The sequence below is a fragment of the Mobula hypostoma genome, chromosome X2 (assembly GCF_963921235.1).
Source record: "Mobula hypostoma chromosome X2, sMobHyp1.1, whole genome shotgun sequence".
In the NCBI taxonomy this organism is placed as follows: Eukaryota; Metazoa; Chordata; class Chondrichthyes; order Myliobatiformes; family Myliobatidae; genus Mobula; species Mobula hypostoma.
The window spans coordinates 39,393,394-39,421,275 of NC_086129.1; the positions used below are offsets into that span (position 1 = coordinate 39,393,394).

The 27,882-nt window shown below is 40.2% G+C and overlaps 1 long non-coding RNA gene across 3 annotated transcripts in view; it reads left to right on the forward strand.

Moving 5' to 3' along the window:
* Positions 1-542: 542 nt before the first annotated feature.
* The window catches only part of LOC134340742 (uncharacterized), a 162,219-nt gene continuing 134,879 nt past the window's right edge, over positions 543-27,882 (forward strand). For all 3 annotated transcript variants that reach the window (XR_010016620.1, XR_010016621.1, XR_010016622.1), the window contains exon 1: positions 543-1,002. This is a non-coding gene — a long non-coding RNA (uncharacterized LOC134340742). The remainder of the gene's footprint in view (positions 1,003-27,882) is intronic.

Consider the following 27,882-nt stretch of genomic DNA (forward strand, 5'->3'; position numbering starts at 1 on the left):
CAGTGAATCTTTGCAATGTAATAATGCTCCCCTTGTCCTTCTGGCTTTTCAGTTATTTCTGATTGATCTCTAATTATTGGCGATTGATTCCCCGGAGAGGGGTCTCAGTCAAATAAGACGAGTTTTCCCCCCTTCTTTCCGACGCTTTGAGCAATACTCTAGGTCTACGAAATTGGGATGGCAGATTTCTGGGACTGCCTTGCGTGTTCCGAAACCCCTATTTCTGTATTCAATATCAGACGCTTAAATCATCGCCTAATGTACAGACTCAGCGGAATAATAGATCGTTGCATTCATTCACGGAAGAAAGCAGTTTTCGATTAGGAAGGACAAACGAAGTGGGACATTTTCTCAAAAAGAAAGGGCTGAGGGATCATTTCTTCGATTTTTTTGCTGTTGGAAATGATTGAGCGGGTTTGACAGTACCGCGGAACCGCCTACACCTCGAACTTGCTGGGCAGGCATTGATTTGGGATCACATCAACTCCTTTCAAAGGGTGTGTTTCATGTCCCTGACCACTGGTGACAATGACTCCCGACGATAAGTGTAGGCCAATTGATGGAGGAAGTTGGACTTTCTTATCCTGCCTCTCCACCCCCTCCTCTTAAAAAAAAAGGCAAGAAATTTATTAATAAGGCGCTATTTGTTTTCGACTTCAAATCAATTATATGTGTTTGTGTGTGTGTGTGTGTGTGTGTGTGTGTGTGTGTGTGTGTGTTTGCACACGTACCAAAAAGGGGTTAAAAAAAAGTCTATATATCACAAGCTGTGAGCGCCCATGAATAAAGGGAAGTGATATATAAACGACAACGTGCAGAGGACGCGCACAGTCCTGAACATTCAGTTTAAAATGTCCCTCTGTGAGTGAGGATGGGGCACGGGGTTGAAGAGAGAGAGATTCATACACACTGACTTAGCCTGATCTGACTGATTCAAAACGCACAGAACTTCGACCAGAAGCAGCATAACTTGCATCTCAAAGAATTTTCTCCCGGCCAAAGGTATGTAGTTATTTACATATGCTATTTGTTTCCTTTTGCACAGGCAGCACATTCAGAAGTTGCCTTTGACGGGTTCTGCTTTTAAATGTGCAAGTGAATTAACAGTGTGTGCCGGACAATGCATGCTTGTCAAGGAAGCTTCATTTTAATAGTCTTTACCTAACTGGATTGAATATGAACTGAAAATTTAGGAGTACCAGTAATTAAAACTGCCTGTACTTTTGGGCTATCCGTGAAGTACTGTCCTTTTGGTGGAAGATTGCTGTCGAGTTTTTTTTCCTAATTACTGACAAAGGTTTTGAAAAAATTCAATATAGCAGATCAATTAAAGTCATAAAGAATAGAGCTACTATGTGGGCACTTGTTTAAATATTATGTTTTCGTTTAGAACTTCATCATTAATTTTTCCTGTGGTTCCAAAATGAATTAAATCTCTCATTCTGTACTGATCTGTTGGAAATGACCTGGTGCGATGAGATCTCATACTGGCAAATTAGGTTTTGGATTGACTTGGGAATCGGCTAGATCTAAGTGTTAAGGGATCCATACACTCACTATATAATTAAATGGGGTGTCCACATGCTGACGAGCGGAGTGAAATACATTTGAATGTGTACTTTTCTTCTACTTTCAAAGCGGGAAACTTCGGTTACTAGTGCATTGAAACTGCCTGATCAACTTTGACTATAAGTAGTTGTATCAGCATTTTCTAGTGTGATTATTTTTCTTTGAATATGTGTAATTAATAAAATGTAAATCTAATCAATGAGTGGAAAATATACTCCTTTATCCTTGAAAAATGTTTGGCATGTGAATATCCCTTACAGAAAACACTAACCTGGACAAATATTCTGCTAACCTTTCAGGCATCATTGTAAAAGTTTAACTTCTACACTAATTGCCTGGTTTATTTTCTTTAATCCTTGTAGTCAGGATTGAACAAAACCTCCTTAGACTACCTCACAGGGTCACCAAATCAAATTGGGAGAGTGAGTCCCCAAAAGCAATTTTTTCATCCTCCCCATCAATGTCAATTTGTTAATCAATTCTAATGGGAACAAGATCACATTTTTTTTTCCCTCACTGTGTACCAGTAATGTATTACCTGGGCTTAAACCAAATCGAGGAGCTGATCTGCCATAGGCTCAGTTTAAAGAGTAAATGCAATTGTGTCTGCTGGTGCTTCCTTCCTCGTTGCTGGCTTCTATCAATTGATTAAACTTGACTTGCATAATTTAAATCAACCATGAAATGTCCCAACTTTATAAAACTACTCAAATAACATGACGTAATTTACTTAGTTTAGATCTAACAATAATATAGATGTTCTGTCTTATCACCAATCCATGGCCAACTCGCCATGACAGTAATAGGTCACAGTGCACTTTGGTAAAGCATTTTGGTATGTTCCTTACAAAATGTTTCATTTCACACTTCCTTGTGTTAAATTTCATCTGCCTATTTTACTGCCAGGCTTTTCTGAAATCTGTTTCAATCCATTGCATTCTTTTCCATACATCTAAGTCCTGTCACCTGCCTTCTTTCAAATTGCAACCCGTGTACCCAAGTCCAGGTCACTAACATGTGCAAACGTACTTAAAATACAGCAAAGATTCCAGTGAACAGCACTGGATGTTTTCTCCAGTTTGAAAAACAAGCATTCGCCACTGTTCTCACCACTGATATGCTGTTGGCTATTGCCTACTTAATTTTGTGAACTAATTAATTCCAAGTTCGTCAATTTGGAAAACAGCTGTTGACTTCAGATCTGGTTTCTTTGCTCCTGAGAAGTACAGTAGCTACAAAGAAAGGAGCAACACACCTTGGGTGAACAATTTTCTCTTTATTTATACAGATTACCAAATTCAGAATCACGTCAAAGAATCTGAGAGGGTCTGCTGATGCTCTTCTCATCCTCTTCTCATCCTCTTTATACCATAAAAAAACTTGCACGTGAAAGCACCTTTCACCCTGGAACAAGGGGTCCAGGAACACTTTGCAGATTTGAAGTGCAGGTGAACAACTCTAATGGACTAACACTCTGACCTAATTCAACTTCAGTTTAATCATATTGTATATGAATAATTACAAATTTTCTGACATTGTGGCATGGTAACGTAATAGTTAGCACAACGTTTTATAGTACCGGCAACCCAAGTTCAATTCCTGCCACTGCTTGTAAGGAGCTTATTCGTGACCGCGTGGACTTCCTCTGGGTAAGAAACCCTTCCCACATTGCAAAGACGTACCGGTTGGTAGGTTAGTTGGTCAGTGTAAATTGTCCCATGATTGGGCTAGGGTTAAATTGGGCGGATTACTGGATGGCACGGCTCAAAGGGCCAGAAGGGCCTATACCACGCTGTATGTCAATAAATAAAAATAAAATTGCTAACGCAAAATCAACCAGCCATGACAATAGGACATGGGTCACAGTGAGTCCAGTAATGTTCTTGGTTTGGTTCAAATGGTCCTAATTGTAACAGGTTTTATAACTCCAAAAGCAGTTTTGCTCCTAAAAAGAAGTTTCACTGATGTCAGCTGCTGATACTTTGGCACCTACTTAGATAATTTTAATGTACTCCATTCTTTAAACTTCTTTCCACATCTTTCTCCTTTCATAACATTTTGCTTAAAACCTGCCTGTTTTAATTAAGTAATGACCTTTTGTCCTAGTATCATTCCCTTTGTCTCATTGTTGGTTTGTCCATCTAGTACAATTGAGTCATAAGGTTCTAAGCTGTCTCACTTGTGAAAATCTAGGCTGACACTTGAGTGCAGGACTCTTTAGAGTATAGCATCCTCAAGTTCAAATGAGATGATAAACCAAAGCCTGTTATGCTCTTCAGGTGCAGACATAAAATATTCCACAACGTAATTTTGTTGAAAAACAATGGAGTTCTCTCCCCATGTCCTCGACAATTTGAGTCCCAATCAAAACGAGGATGCTGCCTGGATTGGAGAGCATGCCTTATGAGAATAGGTTGAGTGAACTCGGCCTTTTCTCATCAGAGCAACGGAGAATGAGAGGTGGCTTGATAGAGGTGTATAAGATGATAAAAGGCATTGATCATGCGGATAGCCAGAGGCTTTTTCCCAGGGCTAAAATGGATGATGCGGGAAAGCATAGTTCTAAGGTGCTTGGAAGTAGGTGCAAGGGGGATGTCAGAGGTAAGTTTTTCCACACAAAGAGTGGTGAGTGCGTCGAATGCACTGCCAGAGAAGGTAGTAAAGGTGGATACAATAGGGTCTTTTAAGAGACTCTTGGATAGCTACATGCAGCTTAGAAATATAGAGGCTATGCGCTAGGGAAATTCTAGGCAGTTTCTAGAGTAGGTTACGTGGTCGGCAAAACATTGTAGGCTGAAGGGCCTGTAATGTGCTGTAGTTTTCTATGTTTCTATGTTTTTTGTAAAACAGGTTATTAGGTTATTTTCACATTGCTCCTTTTGGGTTTTTGCCATACACTCCGAGCTGCTGTGTTTATTACAACAGCAATTTCACTTCAAAAGCGTACCATTAATTGTAAGCTTCCGGTGACAATTCAAGGCCATGAAGGCTGACTTGCTCTACTTGAAAAGTAGAGGAAACAGTTGTGTAAAAGTTGGTTGTTAATACTAGCATTAGAGCAGACAGTGTAACAGGATATGAAGGATTTATAAATTCTTCTGCTGACTTAACCAATAATTGGAGAAGAAGGAGTTGTTAAGATAGGAAGCCAAAAGCTTGGTCAGAGAAGCACTTAAGGGATGAGGATTGATAAAGTGAAGGAGAGAATTACAGACTCAGTGTCTTTATCAGCTGAAGTTCAAGTAACCAGTGTTGCAGCAGGAGACCAGAATTGAAGGTAGGATGTGGAGGCAGGGTTGGTGTTTGAATGGTTCTAGTCTGGGATGGGTGAGAGTTGGAGCCATATTTGGATGTATTTGAAAGCAAGAATAATTTAAAACTTGATGAGTTGCTGGGCCAGAAGCAAAATAGGTTAGATGCTTCTTAAGAAAAAAGGAATCTATTTTAAAATTCAGATTTTGACTCTGCTCATTTTGATTTTTGAGAGAATATTCAAGAGGACAAGTCCAAGTACATACTTTAATGTATTATTTTCAAATCGTATCTAAGGAAGTTCAATGGCATGTTCAATGTTATATTAATCACCTGAACATACTTGTTTAGTATTGGTCTTTTCTGAGTAAATACATCTCCTGGCTGAAAGCTTGCATGATTGAACATTATACAGTGGGGAATTGTTTTATTTAGCATGACTTTGGACATTGTGCCTTGCAACTTTGCAAGAGGTGGGAGTTCGATTGTTGCTGGTTATTTTACATAGAATTGCTATCACAACATCGATTATAGGGAACAGGATTCGGGAAACTGGGCTTAAGTGGAAGCTTAAAATGCTTACCCCTCAATGAACATTACTGTGGAACACAGTTTAATTTGTCATCTACCTTGCTGCTGTTTTGGAGAAAATAAGCTGTGTATTTTCGACATCAGGACAGTGACAGCGTGCTACATCAGACAGCAATATTTTTCGAAAGTGTTGCTTCCTCAGAATTTTCTTTTGGTTATGATAGACCACTTGAAGCTGACCACAAATATAATTTCAGACTACTTGTATCACATAAGAATTTGGAGAAACAAGAAATTAACTTTTATTGAATATAATGCATTCAATCACATAGCAGTGCTAACACTTTGCAATAGTTCAACTAAGCTTAACTAAAAATGTTCTGTTGATGGTTTTCATTGGTACTCAGTGTTTGAGGCTTCTTCCTTAAGTGTCCAACAATAACCAGCCAGCATTGATGGATTCCAGCTGCCCTGATATTGTTTCTCCACGATAATTACACTTTTTCACGAAATGTTAGCCTTGAGTGTGACAGTCTCAAAAGAGTCTAGGATGATATGAAGTCTGGCTACTTGGTTAAGTGTGCAGGGGGCAGCTATTCTTAAATGTACCTGGCTAGCACAGCTGAGCAAAGCTAAGTGGAGTTGATTTTTTTTCCACAAAAACTGCTGAGGGACCTGGATCGAGCTTGCTGCCTGCTCCACTCTTGGAGCCAGAGAGATCTAGCACTTAACGCTCCTTCATCTCCACTCCCTGGACCAGATGCTTTGTCATCCCCAACTCACAGGAAGCTAGATCTGTTACCTGTCTTACCACTGGCCCTAGATAGACAGAAGGGGCGTAGATAATGATGAAGGCATTGTTGCTCCCCTATTACACTACATGTGTTTCATAAATGCACTTGGTTGCTTTTCAAATTTTAGCAAAACTCCTGTACACATGCGGCAGAATGCTGTATAAGATGTGACGTCTGGGTAAGGAAGATCTAGTACTATTGAACCACATTGTGCAGGCATCAATATATTCAGGACAGAAAGGGATAAAACTAAAGCAGAGACAAAAAAATACATTCGGCATTAAATAAAGCTTTATGGGTTTAGGGCATCTAATGTTTTTGTTTCTTGTACTGGTGGTTTTCAAGAGGATCTAAAATGAGCCCCTTCTCTTGCACTTTTTATCTCTCAGTTCTCTCTTAAAATGACATGATTCTGTAACATTTAACAATAAATAGGTTAGTTTAAAAGTCAAATAAGAGCAGAAGTTGATGCAGTATTTCACTGGAGCTTGTGAAACCTCCAAGGAGGGATAAATCAATGATTTCTTCCTTGTGAGCCTTGATTTTATTGGGCCATAATGTACTATCTTAATTTGTCATACTGAGGACTGTGAGTTGCAACACACTTCTTCCTACATATGGACTTCTGACATTTTAAAGAGTCTAGTGTCCCATCTTTTATGATCTGTGGATTAAATATATATTGCATTACCCAGACTTGCTTATAGGATCCAATAATCTCAATTTGATGTTCATATAAAAGGATTTAGTGAGTGCAGTTAAACCCTTCTCGAGTAACAGAAATGCAGACGTGTGGGGCTTATTCTGAAGAGAAGAAATAAAAGAAGACTTTCAAGTGCATCCTTCAAGTGGAAAGTGTCTGAGCCTTATTGATTTTGTATTTATAGATGTGCAAATGTGGATTTGTCTTGTCTTTCTTTTCCCCCAAAAGGACGATCAAGGTTGAGACTTAAGAGTGAGGTACGATTCACAGGAGGAATGCTAATGAAGCATTAAATGGGAATGTTTGTAACATAGAGCAGACAAAAAGAGGAAAAAGCATCAGGACTGCACAATGGAAACTGGAAGTTAAGGTTTTGCAAAACAGGATCGCTTGCATTTTTGTGAAGAAAGGATGTGTTAAAGTGCTCGGCTGATGTTAAATGCTTTAGTGCATCTTGTCTAAGAGTGACATTATAGATTTGTTTAGCATTAAAGTGCTGATCACACTGTAGGTAACCTTAAAATTCTTATTTTCAGGTTCAAATCCTTCCTTAGCGTTACTGCTCCACTCTAAATCTGGCCTAGTTCACTCAAATGTACATTGCTTCACTGTTGACCTCCTGGCCTCATCCATTTACCCCTTACACTTCAGAGATCCCTCCTCACATGCTTCCAATGCTTCACTTTTTCTCCTTTAAGACAATGTATTTCACCCAATCTCTTTGACCATTATAATGCCACCTTTTACAAATAGGTGACCTTTTTTCCTGAAGCACTTGAAATAGTTTTCTACATTTAAAGCATAATATACACGCAATTTTTAAACATAATCTCAGTCACCTGAAGTGTGTGTGGGTACATTCAAGTCAGTCCTGCTTTGTTTCACTGTGATACACAGAACGATGGGGGAGTCCTTCACCATTTTCACACCTAACGTTGGGAAGGCATTGTACAGTTTTAATGATTTTACAAACTGCTCTTTTGTATTTCCTGGGATCGAAGTGCTGCTCTGATGAGAGGTAGAATAAAATGCAGCTCTGTATTCCAGAGTTTAGAAGAGGGAAGAGTTTCTATGGCTATATCTAGGGTTTATTTCTAAGGTGCCTCAGAAAGGCGGCATTCATCATTAAGGACTCCCATCACCCAAGACACTTACAAATTTGTACAGATGTACAGTGGAGAACATTCTAACTGACTACATCACTGTCTGGTATTGGGGGAGGGGGCACTGCACAGGATCAGAAGAAGCTGCAGAAAGTTGTGTACTCAGTCAGCTCCATCATGGGCATTAGCCTTCCCAGCATCCAGGACACCTTAGAAACATAGAAAGCCTACCGCACAATGCAGGCCCTTCAGCCCACAATGGCGTGCTGACCATGTACTTTAGAAATTACCTCAGGTTACCCATAGCCCTCTATTTTTCTGAGCTCCATGCACCTATCCAGGAGTCTCTTAAAAGACTCTATCGTATCCACCTCCACCACCGTCGCCGGCAGCCCATTCCACACACTCACCACTCATCTTCAAGGAGCCATGCCTCAAGAAGGACCCCATCGCCCAGGTCATGCCTTGTTCTCATTGCTACCATCAGGAAGGAGGTACAGGAGCCTAAAGGCACACATTCAATGATTCAGGAACAGCTTCGTCCCCACTACCAAATGATTTCTGAATGTTAACACTACCTCACTACTTACTGTTATATTTATATATTTACTTGCTATCATTCAGTTTATTTTTCTCTCTATTATCATGTATTGAATTGTCCTGCAGCTGCAAAGTTAACAAATTTCACAACACTCAATGGCCATTTTATTATTTTCAGGAGGTACCTAATAAAGTGGCCACTATGTATGTCTGTGGTCTTCTGTTGCTCTAGCCCATCCAGTTCAAGATTCGACGTGTTATGCACTCAGAGATGCTCTTCTGCACACCACTGTTGTAACACGTGGTTATTTGAGTTACTGTTGCCCTCCTGTCAGCTTGAATCAGTCTGGCCATTCTCCTCTGACCTCTTTCATTAACAAAGCCTTTTTGCCTACACAACTGCCACTCAATAGATGTATTTTGTTTTTTGCACAATTCACTGTAAACTCTAGAGACTGCTGTGCATGAAAATCCCAGGAGATCAGTTCTTAGGTACTCAGACCACCCAGTCTGGCACCAATGGTTATTCCATGGTCAAAGTCACTTAGATCACATTTCTTCCCCCATTCTGACATTTGATCTGAACACCAACTGAACGTCTTAACCATGTCTGCATGCTTTTATGCATTGAGTTGCTGCCACATGATTGGCTGATTAGATATTTGCATTAACGAGCAGGTGCATGGGTTACCTAATAAAGTGACCAGTGAGTGCAAGTTGTTTAGATGTAGAACTTGGTGAATTGAACAACTCCAAATTAGAATTTAACTGAAAATTATTTAGCTGTCAGTCAATCAAGGGCTACTACCATTTCTGGTTTGTTTAGGTTAAACATATTACATTTGCACCTCTTCATAGTGTCCTGGGAACTGAAAGGATTTTGGTGGAGGTACAAACTTCACGAGGAGACAGGATGCTGAGGAAAATTGTCATTATTTGGTCTCAGGAATGAGCATGCTTTTCCTAAGTCAGTCTTGGCTGCCAAAGTTCTTCTGACAAAGAGTTTCAGTGAAAGATAACAGAAGAAGAATGTATTGAGGATAAAGAGGAAGGTGTAATGGGTTAACATGGTGGTTCTTCGCCAATGAAAACACAATTTAAATACAACCCAGAATGCAGGTTATCAGTTGCTCCATCCTTCTGCATATAGGAGGGCACCTGTGCAGCCTCTTAGTTTTATGTTAACTTGGGGGATCACTTCGTCAAGCTTCTTTTCTCCATCTGCCAAAAGTGGAACTTCCCGGTGGCCAACCTTTTTAATTCTGATTCTCATTCCTGTTCCAACATGTTGGTCCATGGCCTCCTCTTGTGCCACAATGAGGTTACCCTCAGCGTGGAGGAACAACACCTTATATTGCATCTGGGTTTGCCTCCAACCTGATGCCATGAATATCGATTCCTCCATCCAGTTAAAAAACATTTCCTCCCCTTCCGTCTTCCTCTACTCCCTACTGGCCTCTTGCCTCTTCTCACCTGCCTATCACCTCTTCCTGGGTCCTCTCCTCCTTCCCTTTTTTTTCCGCCTACCTGGCTTCACCTATCACCTTCTAGCTATCCTCCTCCGCGCCCCCCCACCTCTTTATTCTAGTGTCTTCCCCTTTCCTTTTTGGTCCTGAAGAAGGGTCTTGGCCTGAGACATTGACTGTGTATTCATTTTCATAGATGCTGCCTGACCTGCTGAGTTTCTCCAGCATTTTCTGTGTGATGCTTTGGAAATAACTTACAGTACTCTCAAGGTTGCAGCTTGATGCTTCTTGTTAACTCTTACCAGTGGCTGCAATTCAGTGCACAGAATACTGCCAAGTATTTCCAAACAGTTTGTGCAATTTCCATTAATTGATCTAATAATCACAATATTATTGGAGTCCTACAAAGTCAACAGAATTATTCCCAGCCTCACTTAAAAACTTTATATTGAAATGTGATTAAGGAAGTGGCTTCAATGAAATCTTCCATCCCCTCCGAAGAAATGAAATTGACCATATTACTAATGTTGCTTTAAATTATTAGTTTTATTGATGAGCTTTTGGGTTCTGACTACAAATCAGATGATCACTACTCCAAATTCTGTACTGCAAGTAGACCTTCGCTGTCTCTTCCTGTGACTTGAAGAATCTGCAATTTATCTTAAGACAGATCCGTTATCCTTGGTTCATTGGTTAGTGCATTAGCCTTGGAGTTAGAAGGTTATAAGTGCGAGCCTGTCTCCCAACATAATTTTACTCTTGGAGTCTCAGCATAGTTCTATTCAATATGCACAGTATTCTGCCAATGTGCTGTAATGCATCTGGCCTTTCACCAACTAAAAATAGTCTATTTCAAATCTTGAGGGGTTGAGATGAAGTGAATAGAAGGAAAACTATTTCCACTGGCAGAAAGGGCACAGATGACTTAAGTGGATTCATCACCAAGTACCAAGCTTCATGTACCAAGCAGTTATTGTCAGGAAATGTAAGAAGTTTAAAGTAAATGTATTATCAAAGTGCATATATGTCAGCATATACAACCCTGAGATTCATCTTCTTGCAGGCATACTCAATAAATTCATAATAGAATAACCATAACAGAATCAATGAAAGACCACACCAACTTGGGCAATCAACCAATGTGCAAAAGACAACAAACCGCGCAAATACAAAAATAGTAATAATAAATATTGAGAACATGAGATGAAGAGTCCTTGAAAGTGAGGCCTTAGGTTGTGGGAACATTTCAATGATGTGGCAAGTGAAGTTATCCCCTTCGGTTCAAGAGCCTGATGGTTGAGGGGTAAAAACTGTTTCTGAACCTGGTGCTGTTGGGCCTGAGGCCCCTGTACCTTCTTCCTGATGACAGCACTCTGACAGATTTTTAATCTCCCTCCTATATGCTGATTTGTCACCATATTTGATTCAACCTACAACTGTGGTGTCATCAGCAAAGTTGAATATGGCATTGGAGCTGTGCTTAGCCACACATTCGTAAGTGTAAAGCAAGTGGAGCAGGAACTAAGTACACAACCTTGTGGGGTACCTGTGCTGATGGAGATTGTGGAGGAGATTCTTGTGGCCAATCTGAACTGATTGGGGTCTGCAAGTGAAGAAATCAAGGATCCAATTGCACAAGGAGGTATTGAGGCCAAAATCTTGAAGCTTATTGATTAGTTTTGAGGGGACGATGGTATTGAATGCTGAGCTGTAGTTGATAAGGAGCATCCCGTTATATGCACCTTTGCTGTCCAGATGTTCCAGGGTTGAGTGAAGAGCCAATGAAATGGCATCTGCTGTTGACCTGTTGCCCCGGTAGGCAAATTGGAGTGGATCCAACTTCTCAGGCAGAAGTTGATATGTTTCATCAGCAAGCTCTCAAAGCACTTCATCACTGTGAATGAAGACTACTGGATGGTAGTCTTTGAGGCAGCTCACCATGTTCCTCTTAGGCACTGGTATAATTGAAGCCTGCTTGAAACAGTTGGGTACCTCAGACTGCCGAAGCAACTGGTTAAAGATCTCTGAATTCTCCAGCCAGATGATCAGCACAGGTCTTTAGTACTTGGCCAGGTACCCTGTCTGGGCCAAATGCTTTTCATGGGTTCACCCTCCTGAAGGTGTTTGACACATTGGCCTCAGAGGGTCATGGGGGGCTGTGGGAGTTTGTGATGGCTCCTCCATGTTTTGATGGTCAAAGCAAGCATAGAAGACATTGAGCCTTATGTAAAGGAGGCTTGACCCAAAAGCAGAGCAGTGGAGATGATTTTGCAGTAAATGACACTTTATTAATAAACTGCAAATTAACAAGCAACAAAGGGTCACAAAACAAGAAAGAACAGATACTAAACACGACAGGTAACAAAGTAACTGAAGGCTAGGAGCAACTGATTGAGATTGGCTGGTTCAATGGGTAAACAAGGACTGGATGAGATTTGGGTTTAAATAGGCTGCAGGTGATGAGTTGGAAATGAGTGGCAGGTGATTCCTGTTAGCTGGGTGCAGACTGAGAGGTACCTGTCTGTGCAGGTCTGACAGTTATAGCCTGGAGTACATTGTCTGAAACGCTGGTAGTTTGGAAAAATGAGTCAGCTCTTAAAGGGGGAAAAAGAAAATTGCATGTCTGAGGGAAAAGTGGAAATATGATAAACTGGTTTGATTTATAAGAAGCTGACATGGACCAAATGGTCTTCTCTGATGTAATTATCCTAAACCTATCTCCAGTAACTTAAGCTCCCACCATTTACAGGAAGCTCATCATTGTCAAAGGAGCTGCATTGAGAATGAGATATTAATTGCTCTTTGCTTGAATGTAAGATTCCATCTAAACAGGACAATGCATTCTCCTTGGTGTCCTAACTGGTATTTTCCACTTATCAACATCACTAAAATGGATTATCTGATGTGAATAGGAATGTGTTATGAACAAACTAGCTATGGTATTTCCTACATTACAAAACCTGTAAAATATTTAGTTAACTGTTAATCACTTCAGATGTTTGTTTTCAGTGTAGGCCTGAATCGAATCTAGGTTACATGGCCTAAATATCACACTTCCAAATGCACAGTAGGGGCTATTAGATTTTTTTCTTAAGTTATCATCTGTATTTAAAATTTATCCTGTTTTGAGTTCCATTGAAAGTTTATTACATTAATGTAATTTTGGTCAGTAATCTGGATGCTTGACTGCTTGACATTTACTTCTGAAAGTTCTACTCCGTCCTGGATTTTGAATACTAATGCCACTTTTATCCCAAGAAAAGCAGGTTGCAGCAACTGTAAGGAATTGGCTATCAACAGCACTGACAGCAAGTGCAAGGAAATCCTGAATACAAAGGAACTCTTTACTCAGTTCAGAGGCAATAAGACAAGCTGTAAAAATGAACTCATTCTGAAGGAATTGAAACTGAAAAAATACTGTGTTGAATTAATGCCAACTGAAATAACAAATAGTGAAATGTTAATACTGTATAATAAACGTGAGTCTTAAACTGGTGGTGGAAGCATTAAAAGCAAATTAAAGGAAATAATAGAGTTAGGGAATGTGTTTATATTTATATTTATATTTTTATATTTATTGAGATATAGCAGTGAATAGACCCTTCTGGCCCTCCGAGCTGCTCCGCCCAGGAGCTCCCGATTTAACACCAGCCTAATCATGGGAAAATTTATAGTGACCAATTAACCTACCTATTGGTATGTCTTTGGATTGTAGGAGGAACCCTGAGGCAGAAGTCTATGTAATAAAATGAAGTCTCTAAATTTCTGAAAAGGTATATGAAAAACAGCAGAGAACAAGATCGGAGTGTGCAGCTCCAGTAAGAGATGTACTGAACTACTTGTGTTTTCAGAGATCCTGAAAAGAGGGATTTTTTTTAATGACGTTAAAGAGATTTCAGCTTCATGAGGTCAAAACCCTTCACGTATTCTCTGATTTTTGCTCGTGTTTTGGTGCTTCTGATGCAATAGACGTCAGCCAGCGGGAACATAAGGAGCAGGAGTCGGCTAATTGGACCTTTGAGCCTACATTCATTAAGATTATGGCTTATCCAAATTTTGGCTTCAAAAGCACTGCCCCATTCTCTCTCCATTCCCCTTCACTCTGTTACAGTCCAAATGTCTGACAGTCTTTACCCTGAATGTATTTAATAAATCTGCCTCCACAGTTCCCTTGGATAAGGAGCTGCAAGGGATCCAAATTTTTGAAGAGAAGAAATTCTTCCTGGTCTAGATGAGTGACCCTTTGTAGAATCTTCTTGACACTTACCCTGTCATTCATCCTCAGAACCTTGTATGTTTCAATAAGATCATTGTTCATTCAAACCCCAGTGAGCTTAAGCCCGACCTACTCATCCTCTTTTCATACATCAACCCAATGAACCTTCTCTACTCAACATCCGGTGCAATTTTATCCTTTCTTAAACATGCAGACCAGAACTGTAGCTAGTGCTCTGTCAAGTTGGATCAAAACGTGCCTTCTTTTATATTCTATATCGCTTGCAATAAAGACTATCACTCCATTGGTCTGAATATTGCCTCCATGTGCTTTAATTTTGCACACTAACCTTTATTGAGCAATGTATCAATACACAATCGGCCCAAAACGCTGACTGTACTTTTTTTTCCATATATGCTGCCTGGCCTGCTGAGTTCCTCCAGCATTTTGTGTGTGTTGCTCGGATTTCCAGCATCTGCAGATTTTCTTTTGTTTGTGATTTGAGCAACTTATCAATAACTTTATGAAAATCCAAAATATACCACACCCTTATCAATAACTTTATGAAAATCCAAAATATACCACATTAACTGGTTATCCCTTACCTATTCTGGCAGTTACATCCTGAAAAAAAAACTTTAGTAGGTCTGTGAAATACAGATTTCCTCTCATAAATTTGTGTTAATTTGTTTAATTAAGTATTTTCTAAGTATTCAGGAATCATATCATTTAAAGCAATTATTAGCATTTTCCCTATTACTGTTGTTAAGCCTACTGGAACAGAAAATCCTACAAAAAGTAGTGGATTTGGCCCTGTACAGGTAAAGCCTTCCCAGCCATTGAGCACATCTACATGAAATGTTGTCACAGGAAAGCAGCATCCATCATCAAAGATCCTCACCACCCAGGACATGCTCTTTATTCGCTGCTGCCATCAGGTAGAAGGTACAAGAGCCTCAGGACTCACACCATCAGGTTCAGGAACAGTTACTACCCCTCAACCATCAGGCTCTTAAATAAAAGTGAATTAACTACACACACTTGTTCCATCATTGAGATGTTCCCAACACCAATTATCTCATTTTAAGGACTCTTTATTTCATTATCTCATGTTCTTGTTATTTATTGCTATTTATTTATATTTGAATTTGCACAGTTTGTTGTCTTCTGCACTCTGGTTGATCTTTCATTGATCCTGTTATAGTTACTACTCTATAGATTTGCTGAGTATACCCACAGGAAAATGAATCTCAGGGTTGTATATGGTGATATATATGTACTTTGATAATAAAGTTTACTTTGAACTTTGGTCTGTGATTCTCTGTTTTTACTTCCCCTTCTTTATTAGAAGTTAGAACTCTATTTGTTGCACTCCAATCTGGTTCCACAATCAATAGAATTTTTTAAAATGACAACCAACGCATCTACCATTTCCAAAATGATTTACTTTAACACTTTGGGATGCAGTTTGTCAGACCTGGTGATTTATTGCCTTTCACTTCCATTAATTGCAGTACTATTTTTACTAATACTAATTTCCTTTAATTTTTTTTATTGGATTCTTTGCAAATAACATTTCTGAGAAATTGTTTGTGTTTCCTCTGTGAAGACAGAACCAAACTATGTGTTTTTTTGCTCCATTTCTTTGCTCCCTGTTATAAATTCACTTGTTTCTGTGAGGAACCTACAAATGTCCTCACTAATCTTTTTCTTTTTGCTTTTTTTGAAGTTTTCATTGTGCACTTATATTTTTCTTGTAACGTTACTCCCATAATTAAATTTTACTCTCTTAATAAATTTATTTTAGTTGCATTGTAAACTGTTCCGATCCTCAGACTTCATATGCCTCTGTTTTGCATATTTTTAAGGTTTTTTGGAAACTATAGGTGGGTTTTTTCTTTTGTATTTTGGGATATTGAGTTGTAGCAAAGCAAATGAAATATGCTGTACTTAGAAACGTAGAAACATAGAAATCTACAGCACATTACAGGCCCTTCAGCTGACCATGTAACCTACTCTGGAAGCTGCCTAGAATTTCCCTACCACATAGCCCTCTATTTTTCTAAGCTCCATGTACCTATCTAAGTCTCTTTAAAGCCCTATTATATCCACCTCTACCACCTTCAGTGGCAGTGCATTCCACACACCCACCACTCTCTGTGTGAAAAACATATCTCTGATATCCCCCTTGTACCTACTTCAAAGCACCTTAAAACTGTGCCCCCTCGTGTTAGCCATTTCAGCCCTGGAAAAAAGCCTCTGACTATCCACAATGATCAATGCTTCTCATCATCTTACACACCTCTATCAAGTTACCTCTCATCCTCCGTCGCTCCAAGGAGAAAAGGCCAAGTTCGCTCAACCTATTCTCATAAGGCATGCTCCCCAATCCACACAACCTCCTTGTAAACCTCCTCTGCACTCTCTCTATAATATCCACATCCTTCCTGCAATGAGGTGACCAGAACTGAACACAGTACTCCAAGTGGGGTCTAACTAAGGTCTTGTATAGCTGTAACATTACCTCCCCGCTCTTGAACTCAATCCCACAGTTGATAAAGTCCAACACACCAAGCGCCTTCTTAACAACACTGTCAACCTGTGCTGCAGGCCAGGGTCAAGTAGGATAGAGAATTAAAGTAATGGACAACTGGAAGCTCAAGGTTGTCCCTGCAGACTGAACACTCTGCAACAAATCTGTGTTTGGTTTCCCGATGAAGATGAGACCACATTGTGAGCACCAGTGGAACTAGATTAAGCTGGAAAAGAAGGAAGTGCTCTGCTAATTCACCTGAAGGGATTATCTAAGTTCCTGGGTAGTGGGAAGGGACAAAGTAAAAGCGCAGTAATCAAATTTCCTGTAATTGCACAGGAAAACTTTTAAAGTCTGGTTGTTGATGTAAAGTAGAAACATTCATCCAATTTGCATACAGCAGGGCTCACAAAACTTAGTGCAGTTTCATGACTGATAAATTTAGGCTTGTCTTTGGAGTTGTCGCATAAATGTCTACCAGAGAAGATAGATGAACTCTTAATTTAATATCACACCTGAAAGAGACATCTTCAAACAATATGTAACCTACTCAGTGCTGCTGTGGAGTGCCAGCTTGTGCTCAGACCTCTGCTGTGCTATTTAAACCTACACTTTCAGGCTCTGCTCACTGAGATATTGCCAATACCTCCTGTATCCTGCTATTTTGTAAAATTGCTGACATACCCTTAGCTATTTGAATTTTCTGGCTTTTGTAGAGTACAGGCAGATGTATTTAATATCATGAGATGCACATATTTGTAACATTTTCTTATGATATTGCATATGAGGCTTGGGACCTTATTAGTAATGCTGTCATGGTGAAAATAAGGCTCAGTTTTACCCAATCATGTTTATTTTACACTTAGTAAATTTGCGAGACATCCATCACAAGGCTAGATGGTGCCCCTTTAAATGTGCAAATTTGAATAGGAAAAGCAAATTACACTGTTTGTCTTAAATCAGACTCTTTCAGTAGAGGCATTTTGAGCCAGCAATGAGGCCTGGCAAAGTGAGAAGGCAGCTCTGCTGAAGGTATGTGTATAATGCTGCCTCTAAAGTACCTCATTTTCTGCATGAATAATATCCTTGGGTAATAGAGTATGACTCCAAATTTTCACTGGCTTAAATGCTTTTAGTTCCCCCTCCACCCCCCCAACTCTGTCAAGGGTTTACAGATCCATGCATGCCACGCTGCAGCTGACAGGCCAACTAAAAGCATTGGGGTCAACAGGTCATCTGTCTGGGGCTCCAAGTTCACATGTCCTTGGCTTTGATCACTCATGGCATATTCTTTAGCTCCAGCTGCCCGTTGCAGGATATTTTATTTTATTTCCTTCCCCTTTAAACATCTTGTCGTGCATTGACATGACAAAACTAGCGAGGGGTTCAAATCTTGAAATACTCAGGAATAGTAAAAGCAGATTGATGTTGACAACATTGCATAGTGGAAGAGCATGTGAGAGCCTGCATTTGCTCTCAGTTCTTTCTGCGACAGCAAAGAAAGTGCTGGGGGGGTTACATGGAATGCTCTCAGAAAGAGAGTTACCCAAGGGATGCACATCTTAAGGCTGTCAACCCTCTCAGATTTGCCTGGAGACCCCAGACTGAAAGATTTATCTCTTGCATTAATACAAAATGTAGTCATCATAGACACAATATGTTCTAAAAATATTGAAGAAGATAGACAAATTAAGTATGTGCCAGTGAGATAATGCATCTGTTTTCTTTCTGTATGAATGTGAAGTGGGACTTTTGACTGGGTTGGTTGTAGGTAGCTGGACACATGCTATGGTCTCCAGGAATCTGTTTAACCAGAGTTAACAACCTTAATAGGGAAGTTTCAAGCATTGCTCTCTGCTGGATTAGATGAGATTATTGTTAAATTATATTCCAGTGTGGTCATGATAGAACTGATAGTGCCTTGGGAAGACCGAGTTGAGGAGGCGTTTGAGCATAAGAAAGCCAAATACTGTACCAGGATCTGGTAGAGCAGTGCTAGAGACAGGGGCAGAGGGTACGATGTGAGTCTATAGAGGTGGGGTGTAGAGGTTTACTGGCTGCTCGTTGTACAGAACCGACTCTCTTTGGCATTATGGGGAGCGCAAAGAAAAGAGCCATCAAATTATCACAGAGGCCGCTGTGCGAGCCTCCAGATGGCTATGAATCAAGAGGTGTGACCTGTAGACCAGTGCCACTGGGACACAAGCCAGGGCCTGATCAACCCAGGCTGGGGTGCCTGGGCGAGAGTGTCTGATGTTAAAAGACCCGAAACACCTGATGACCCCAACTTACGTCACTGATGGTGTGTCCCAGTGCATCCTAGGATATATCTCAACAGCAGCTTTCCTAGGTTCAGAGCTGAAGGTAAGTCAATGTGAGCTAGTGCAGAGTAGATGTATGGTTTATATGTTCATATGCTAACAATATCACATTAACCCCTTGCTACATATGCATTAAAGTGCCATCATTACCAATACAACCATAACCATAAGAAATTTTTTACTTTCATTCTGGCTCCTCTACATTAGTGAAACACAACGCAGATTGGAACACTGCTCTATCCACGACAAAACACAGGATCTCCCAGTGTCTACCCATTTCAATTAAACTTTCCACTCCCATTCTGAAATGTTGGTCCATGGCCTCTTCTACTGCCATGATGAAGCCACTCCCAGCGTGGAAGAACAACATTTCATATTCCATCTGAGTAGCCTCCAATCTGAAGGCAGAAACATCGATTTCTCTAACTTCTGGTAACCTTCCCCCTCTTCCCCCTTCATTCTTTCTGGCTCCCTCCCCCCTTACCCCTTCTCTTCACCTGCCCATCACCTCCCTCTTGTACCCCTCCTCCTTCACTTTCTCCCATGGTCCACTGTCCACTCCTATCAGATCCTTCTTCAGCCTTTTATCTCTTCCACCTATCACCTCCCAGCTTCTCACTTCATTACTACTGCCCCATCCACCTGCCCCGTCACCTGGTTTCACCTATCACATGCCAGCTCGTACTCCTTCCCGTGCCCCCCCCCCGCTCCTTCTTATTCTGGCTTCTTCCCCCTTCCATTCTAGACCTGATGAAGGGTCTCTGCCTTATATGTCAACTGTTCATTCATTTTTATAGATGCTGCCTGACCTGCTGAGTTCCTCCAGCATTTTGTGTGTGTGTTGTTCAACTTTTAACTTCTTTGGTTATCAAGAGCAATACCCTATGTGGCTTCTGCCTCCTCCTATTCCTCAAGGAGGCCCTCGCACTCCAGGATGGTCTCGTATTCAATCCTCTGGTTCTGCTGAATTGGCTGACTTCCACCAACCCCTTGGAGTGGATGCTATACCTTGCATTTGGACAAAGGAAAGGGAAAGAAAAATCACTCAATGTCTGATTGGTTTAATGTTGATCAGAGAACAACATGTTGATCTGGGAGAGACTGTCTTGGATTTTTCTCCATAAATTTTGCTGCAGCTACAGCTTTGGGCTGAGGAGACTCCTGGGTATAGAATGCTAATAGTTTACCTTTCTATTTGCTGCTTCAGAGGCATGAGACAGATTGATCACCTACCTTTGACGTCTTGTGCTAGTGATACCCTCTTGTTGAAAAGCAGGAAGCACCAAGGGATGAAATGGAAGGGAAAACCTTTGGGTTATGCACCCAGACATTTGGTATGAACTATTGACACCCAACTCTAGAGCTAGCATAAAGAATGTATAAAACTTGAATCTTGTCAGGGCTATGTGGAGCATCACCTAATTCCAGATCTATAGAGTGGTCAAATAACAAAAAGAAACTGTAGCTTAGCACTTAAGAAACCTGACCCTAACAGAATTCAGCTGCTTCAACAGGGGAAAGTTAGTTTATGTCCAGCCTTCAAAAAGAATGTAAAAGTAGAATTAGAAACTGGCTAGCTTTTATGTGCAATTTTTTTTGTGCTGCATAGTTTGTGCCTATCTGATCTGTACTAAAAATTTATTTTCCACCTGAGCCTCCTTCCATCATTCTTTTTCAAACAATATTAAGCCAGTGAATTGCCAAACTCATTTCCCAGTGGGCCTCTGGCTCGCAAAATAATGGCAAGATCTCGGGTTGTTTTAACTCAAGCCTGAGTCACAAGCACAAATTGCACGCTAAGGAGCAAATTTGAAGGCAATTCTTTCAGCTGAGTTTTCTGGTGCCCATTTATGTTTGAGCATCTTCTAGTCTCTCTCTGTCCTACCACATTCAGTCTCTGATGCCTATCATAAAAAGGAGACAATTTGCATTTTGCACCACCTTTGGTACTATTTGTCCTGAGGTTTGGTAGAGGCAATGAAGTAGCTCTTTAAGTGTCCGAGATTTAGTCTCCAAGATTTCCTGAGTTGGCTGGCTTCTACCAGAAAATGATGCTACAACTTCGGTTGAAAACAAATCTGTTATGTAATGTTAGAAATGCAACAGGAAACTTATGCATACAAAGCCCCTGCAAATAGCAATGTAATAATGAATACAATAGATTCTGCAGATACTGCAAGTACAAAGTACAAACACACAAAATGCTGGAGGAACTTAGCAGGTCAGGCAGCATCTATGGAAAGGAATAAAGAATTAATGCTTTGGGCTGAGGAATACAGAGCTGATGTCTTGGTCCAAAACATCAACTCTTTATTCCTTTCCATAGATGCTGCCTGACCTGCTGAGTTTCCCCGGTATCTTGTGTGTGTTAATGTGATAATGATGTTAGTGGTTGGTTGAAAGATAGAGCACTATTCTGCAGTAAGGCATTTATCTCACGGGTGTCTTCAATACCTCAGACCGAACAAAATTGATCTTGTGTGTAGGTTTTAGTGCAGAGCATTATTAATTGTGATAAAGTAGATGTGAAGTGTGCTGGCAGCAGACTGAGTGCTCACCACAGAAGCAAAATGCATCATGAAGCCTACAGTGATTGGAGTAAAATGTGTTGGTATATTTAATAGCTGAAGAAAGGTCAAAGAAAATTAAAATTTTCTCATGTCTAATGTGCATTCCTGTTGCAGCCCATTTCCTCAGCTGCCTGCTTTAATGATCACATTGTTTGTGCAACCAGTTCAAGAGGCCACTATGTTTTGCTTTTGATCAGCAGAAACCTGTTCACCATGAATGAGAAAAAATTGGCCACAGATGTCTCACTGCCTGATAGCATGAGTTCGCATCGAGAGAACATTCTACATTAGTAAGGAAAGGGAAGTAAAAGTACTTGTATTTATATAGCTCCTTTTGCTATTTAAAAGTACATTACTGCACAAGTATGTTTAGTAGCGTGAGTGCTGTTGCAGTAGAAGAAACACATCTGTGCATAGCAAAGTTCCACAAACAGGAATCAGATATTAAGCAATTTAAAAAAATTGAATGGCAGATGTTTGCCAGGAAACCAAGGAGAACATTTTGTCAGATACTGCCCTGAAATGTCTTATTACCACCTAAGATAGGGCCCTGATATTGAAGTTTCAACTGAAATCACACCTTCTGAAGTGGGAAGACTGCAAGTGACTTCATGTTCCTGCTTTCTGCTGTCTGGGGGGAAAAACAGTTTTATTATCTCTTCCTCCACTTCCATTCATGTATTTTTCTTCCATGATTACCCATGCAGTCAGTGCTCAGAAAAGGTAACACTTTCTCACGTTCCTTCCAGTATTGATCTTGTTCTTGGGTCAGATATACTGTGCAATCTACAATCCCTAGATGCTCTCATACTCCTTTCCTATCTGGTAACCTCCTTTAGCATTACATCCATCAAAAGTTTCCATGATCCACTAATTCCAGCTTCTTGTGTATTTCTGAAATGAATTGCTTCACATATGGTCAGTGCACATCTGGCTGTCATGAATCCTCTGTATCTTTACCTTTCTCCTTTTAAAGTACTCCTTAAAATCTATCGGTTTAATCAGTCTTTTGTTTTTTTTACCCTAATATCCCCTCAGGTTCAAATTTTGTTTGACAGCTGTTCAGGAAAAGTACATTGGAATATTTAATTAAATCTTAAAAAAAACAGCAGAGTGAATTTTGAGTGTATGCAATTCCACGTTTCACAGTAATGCTCAACAGGGGAGAGGGCAGAGGGTACAGGTTCCCATTGCCACCTGGTCTCCAGCACCCATATTGAAACTGTACTTGTGCATTCAAAGGATTCAAAGTACATCTATTATCAAAGTATGTATAAATTATACAATATTCAAATTCATCTACTTACAGGCAGCCACAAAACAAGAAATCTGAACGAACCCAATTTAAAAAAAGACCAACACCCAATGTGCAGGGAAAAAAAAACCACAAGTCATGCAAACAGTAAAAAGGTTCCACTACCTGCATCTCCAAGTCAGAAGGAATACATATGGTACATAGAATAAAATGGATGAATAAAATAACAGCTTATTCTATCATACATTTCCCTTATTTCACCTCCTCCCTTGAATTCAACACTAAGGGGAGTGGCAGCAGGTTTAAGATGAGGTGCATACACCACATCCTTCTTCCATGATTACTGAACAGCAAATAGAACTCCATGCTGCGTGTTTCACATAAATAAACTTGGAAAAGACCCGGCACCTGTGGTGGAATATCTTGGATGTCATCATCCAATGAGAACAAATTAAAGGCTGTCCTCACAGAATAATACAGTATTTATTCCTCTTGTCAAGATGATTAGCCTCAGTCCAGTGTGACATTTCCACTTCTGCTCAGAATTGAGCTGATGCTACTGTGCAATACTGTGGGAGCGCTGCATTTTTTGTTTGGAAGCCTGGCCATTCAGTTCTTATTTTAAACTAAGGCCTGTTTGTCATTTCATATAGATATTTAAAAAGAAATGCCACAACATTGTGTTAAAGAAGAGTATGGGTTTCCTATTTCATGTCTTGGTTAATTATTTATCAATAGGCATATCTGGGCTTAAACAGGTTATCTCCAGTCTAATCTCCAGTTTATTGCAGTTGGTGGCAATTTGTGGTGTATGTATTGGCTATTTTTATTTTATTGATTGAGATACATCGTGGAACAGGCTCTTCCAGTGCTTCAAGCCACACTGCCCTCAACCCACCGATTTAACTGTAGCCTCACGGGACAATTTATAATGACCTATTAACCTACCAACCGGTATGTCTTTGGACTGTGGGAGGAAACCCACACGGTCACGGGGAGAACGTACAAACTCATTGCAGACAGCGGCAGGAATTGAACCTGGGTTGCTGGTGCTGTAAACTGTTGTCCACTTTACTACTTTTAATTCAAAAATTATTTAATTGGCTGTAAATATTCTGGACATCCTGATGATATAAAAATACAGGTTCTTTCATTACTATCACCTTTCCTTTTCTCTTTGTGCCTTTTACTAGGGGGTCAAGCATGTAGGTAAGGGGGAGGTTTAGAATGGCAGCAAATTTGTTTCATGTGGAGCTACCACAGATGATTAATGTTCACTTTATTACAATCAGAATGATGAAATAAGGGGAAACCTTCCATCCTCCTTGGTCTGCCAATGTGTGAAACAGCATCATCGTTCACTGTGCCATCTTCTGCTAGCTTCTTTTCTGAACAACGATGCTCCCTCTCTACATCCCCAGCCCCCAACACATTGAACATTTTCCCACATGTCCTTGTTATTCACGTTGAGATCAGAATGGAATCGTTGGTGACTGAATGCTTCAGCTTTGCATAAACCCGATCGTATTGTTTGACCTTTGACTTGACCCTCTTTACAAAGGCTCTTCTTCTACGAGAGCCCAGTCTTGAGCTGTTCCTTTTGTCCCTGGTCTTTCTCAGCACCTCTGACCTTTTGCAAAATAATACCTTCTCCCTTTCACCCTGGCCTCCTCCTGCATACCCACTGTGAAGGAATACTTGCTTTTCTAAGGTACAAAAGTACATTCTGTTCTACACTTTAACATGACCCCCTAAGGGTTAACCTTGGAACATGAAGAAATTGGAAGTCATGTGATCTTCTGCTGCTAAATGGAACTTAAAACTCTCCAGCAATATTGTCACTCTCACAGATGAACACACAAATACACTTGCACAGACTCACGTACTTATGAGTGATAATTATCTGTGGACGTGGAGGAAGGAGTGGAATGCAATAGATTCATAGTGTTCATACAGCTGTGTACTTAGCCTTGGATATATTTAGGCTTCAAATATTCCTAACATTGTATAATATTGATGCTGGTGCTGGTATTGGAATTGGACTTCACTGTTTACTTTCACCTTTTTTAATGGGTTATGTCAACAAGATTTGGCACAAAGTGGCCACGATGATAAGGAAGAACAGCATCAGGCGTCTACCACGTAGTCTGCTTTCCCGGGGTTAATAGAGAAGGCAGTGTTGGTGAAACAGGGTCACAGCATTCCTGGCGTCATCTGCTATCACTTAATGCTTTTTGGAACAAAAAAAAATCTACTGGGCTCTGAGTCCAGGTCTAGCTAGGGCTGCAGATAAATTGTAGTGAATGATCCTAGAGCTGTCACATCCAGTGTACAAGAGACCTGCGATTATAGTTGCTCTGGTTACCAAGCTTTGCCTGCTGGTTGAATGCTTTGTGCTTTATAAAGTCTGATTTTTTTTTAACTGCAGCTTGCATTTGTGTTCTCTTTCAACATTTTGAACTACCTGTTTTAGCATTGTTTCACTGCAGTCCAATGAAGGGAAATTGAACACCATCCTCAAATTTGGATAGATGTTAGGACTGGTTTTAATAGTATCCTTTGGAAAAAGGTGAGGGGTTTCAGAGGGTATTAAGAGCTTGAGTCCAAGCAAATGACATCAGATGGCTGGAAAATGAAAATTAGTGAGACTGGAGGACTGGGGGGGGGTTGCAGAAATGGAGAGGAAGTAGATGTTAATGCAGCTGAGTGATTTTAAAGCCGAGTTTCTTTGAGTTTTGTAACATTTCCCAACAACACAAACACAATTTATGTTTTTGTAAGGTTTCCACTTTTAGGTTGGGGAAATTTTCTTCAATTTGCCCTTGAGCCTGCAGTTCTTTCTGCTTTGTTGCAGAGTCTTCATTAAACCATTCAAATCCAAAATCCTAAGCAAATGGTAATTGGAAAATGAATATTACCCACGACTGCATAAGCTCACCTGTTCATTCAAAATGTACAATAGGATTGCCATGCCATCATTCTGAGGGGATAGTTTAGGCATCAGTTGAAAGGTGTATCCAAAAGACTGCACCTCTGGCAGTGTGGCACTCCGTCAGTACTGTACTGAGATTATCAACCCTTATAATAGGCATGTACCCTCCTAAGGGATAATAACGTATACCCACTGCACTGACGCAGACATTTCTGTAAAAAACCTCTTCTGAAACCTATGAAGATTGGGAAGTGATGACATAAGGAAAGTTAATCGCATAGCACTTTTTAAAAAAATCTCAGCATAAAGCAATTGAAATCTTCTTCATCCTCCACTTGAACTGGAATACAACGACTTCCCAGTTTGGATGGTTGAACCAGCATGCTTTTGAATGTCCAACATAATTTCCACATTGGTCGTGCACATTTTAATATTCTTTGCTATGCACTGCAGGGAAAATTAAACTAAATTGTCGAGGGAATAACCATCAATAGGTACTCCCAGGACAACCATGCTATAAATTTTGGAAACAGCGTGTCACACTGGAAACCATACTCCTTACTCACCCACCCCACATGCTCACTGAAACCTTGCTACCATCCCAACCCAGCATGTCCATGTTCTACACCAGAATTTCTAAGCAGATGTTCATATACATTGTGAATTTCACATTATGATGACTAATTGCCTGGAAGGGCAGAATGACCTAAAGGCAGTATGATTATAAATTTTTAAAAATGATACCTAGAAAAGGAAATATTTGATGGGGTATTGGTATAGATCATGGGATTTCAGCTAATTGAGAGGTCTTTCAAATATTTGGCAAATTGGCAGGTCTTCAGGAGTAGTATATTTGCCCCTGAGCCAGAACATTAAAGGTTCCAGTCACTTTTGACCACAGAGGAATACGGAGGGTGGGTGGAGCGTAGCCACTTAGATGCAAAATTTTACTGGAGCATCATCAGTCCTTTTAAGTGGACATAAGAAGTTGTGGGACAATATTGTGTGGTAAACCATGAGAGAACAAATGCTCTGGGGTTTATTTACCCCAGAATCAATATTTCTGAAACAAACTACAGTGTTTGGGCTTTCCCATCTGTGAGATCTTTCTGTAGTCTGTTGCATTTTCTATGATGTCCTCACTCAGTGGCCACTTTATTAGGTGCACCTGGTCACCTCATTAATGCAAATATCTAATCAGCCTATCCTGTGGCAGCAACTCAATAAAAGCATGCGGACATGGTCAAGAGGTTCTGTTGTTGTTCAGACAAACATCAGAAAGGGGAAAATAACGTGATCTAAGTATCTTTGACCATGGAATGATTGTTGGTACCAGACACGATGGTTTGAATATCTCAGAAAGTGCTGATCTGGGGTTTTCACACAGAACAATCTCTAGTTCACAGAGAATAGTGCAAAAAACAAAAAGCATCCAATGAGCAGCAGTTCTGTGGGCAAAAATGCCTTGTTAATGCGAGAGGTCAGAGGAGAATGGCCAGACTGGTTAAAGCTGACAGGAAAGTGACAGTAAATCAAATAACGTGTTACAACAGTGGTGTACAGAGGAGCATCTCTGAATGCACAACACATTGAACCTTGAAGTGGATGGGCTACAGCAGCAGAAGACCACAAACATAATTAATAAAGGTACTTAATGGCCACTGAGTGTATACTTAAAAGTTACTTCATTGGTTGCAAGCCATTTTGAACACCCTGAGGTCATTTGTGTTTTTTTTTGTATAGATCAGGTTTTCTTTTCTGACATTCTGGGCTGAATGGCCTTATTCTATAATTCTGCATCCAAAGGATCTACTGAATGACACCACTATAAAGCAGTGCCTTAAGAAAAGGCCAGAGTATTTTAGAGAGGCAAAAAAACAAATTAACCTGTGAATAGAATGTGCTTTAATTATACAATGCAGGCATAACCTTAATCATGATATAATGGGCACACAGTTAAATTTCAGCTGCCACATTCATCATAATGATTATAGGACTCACTTTATTTGTAAATTATATGTTTTCTTGACAAAAGGAAGCATGTTATTATGTAGTTGGTATTTTAGTAAAGAACATTCTCAGCTTTCTGACTGCTTT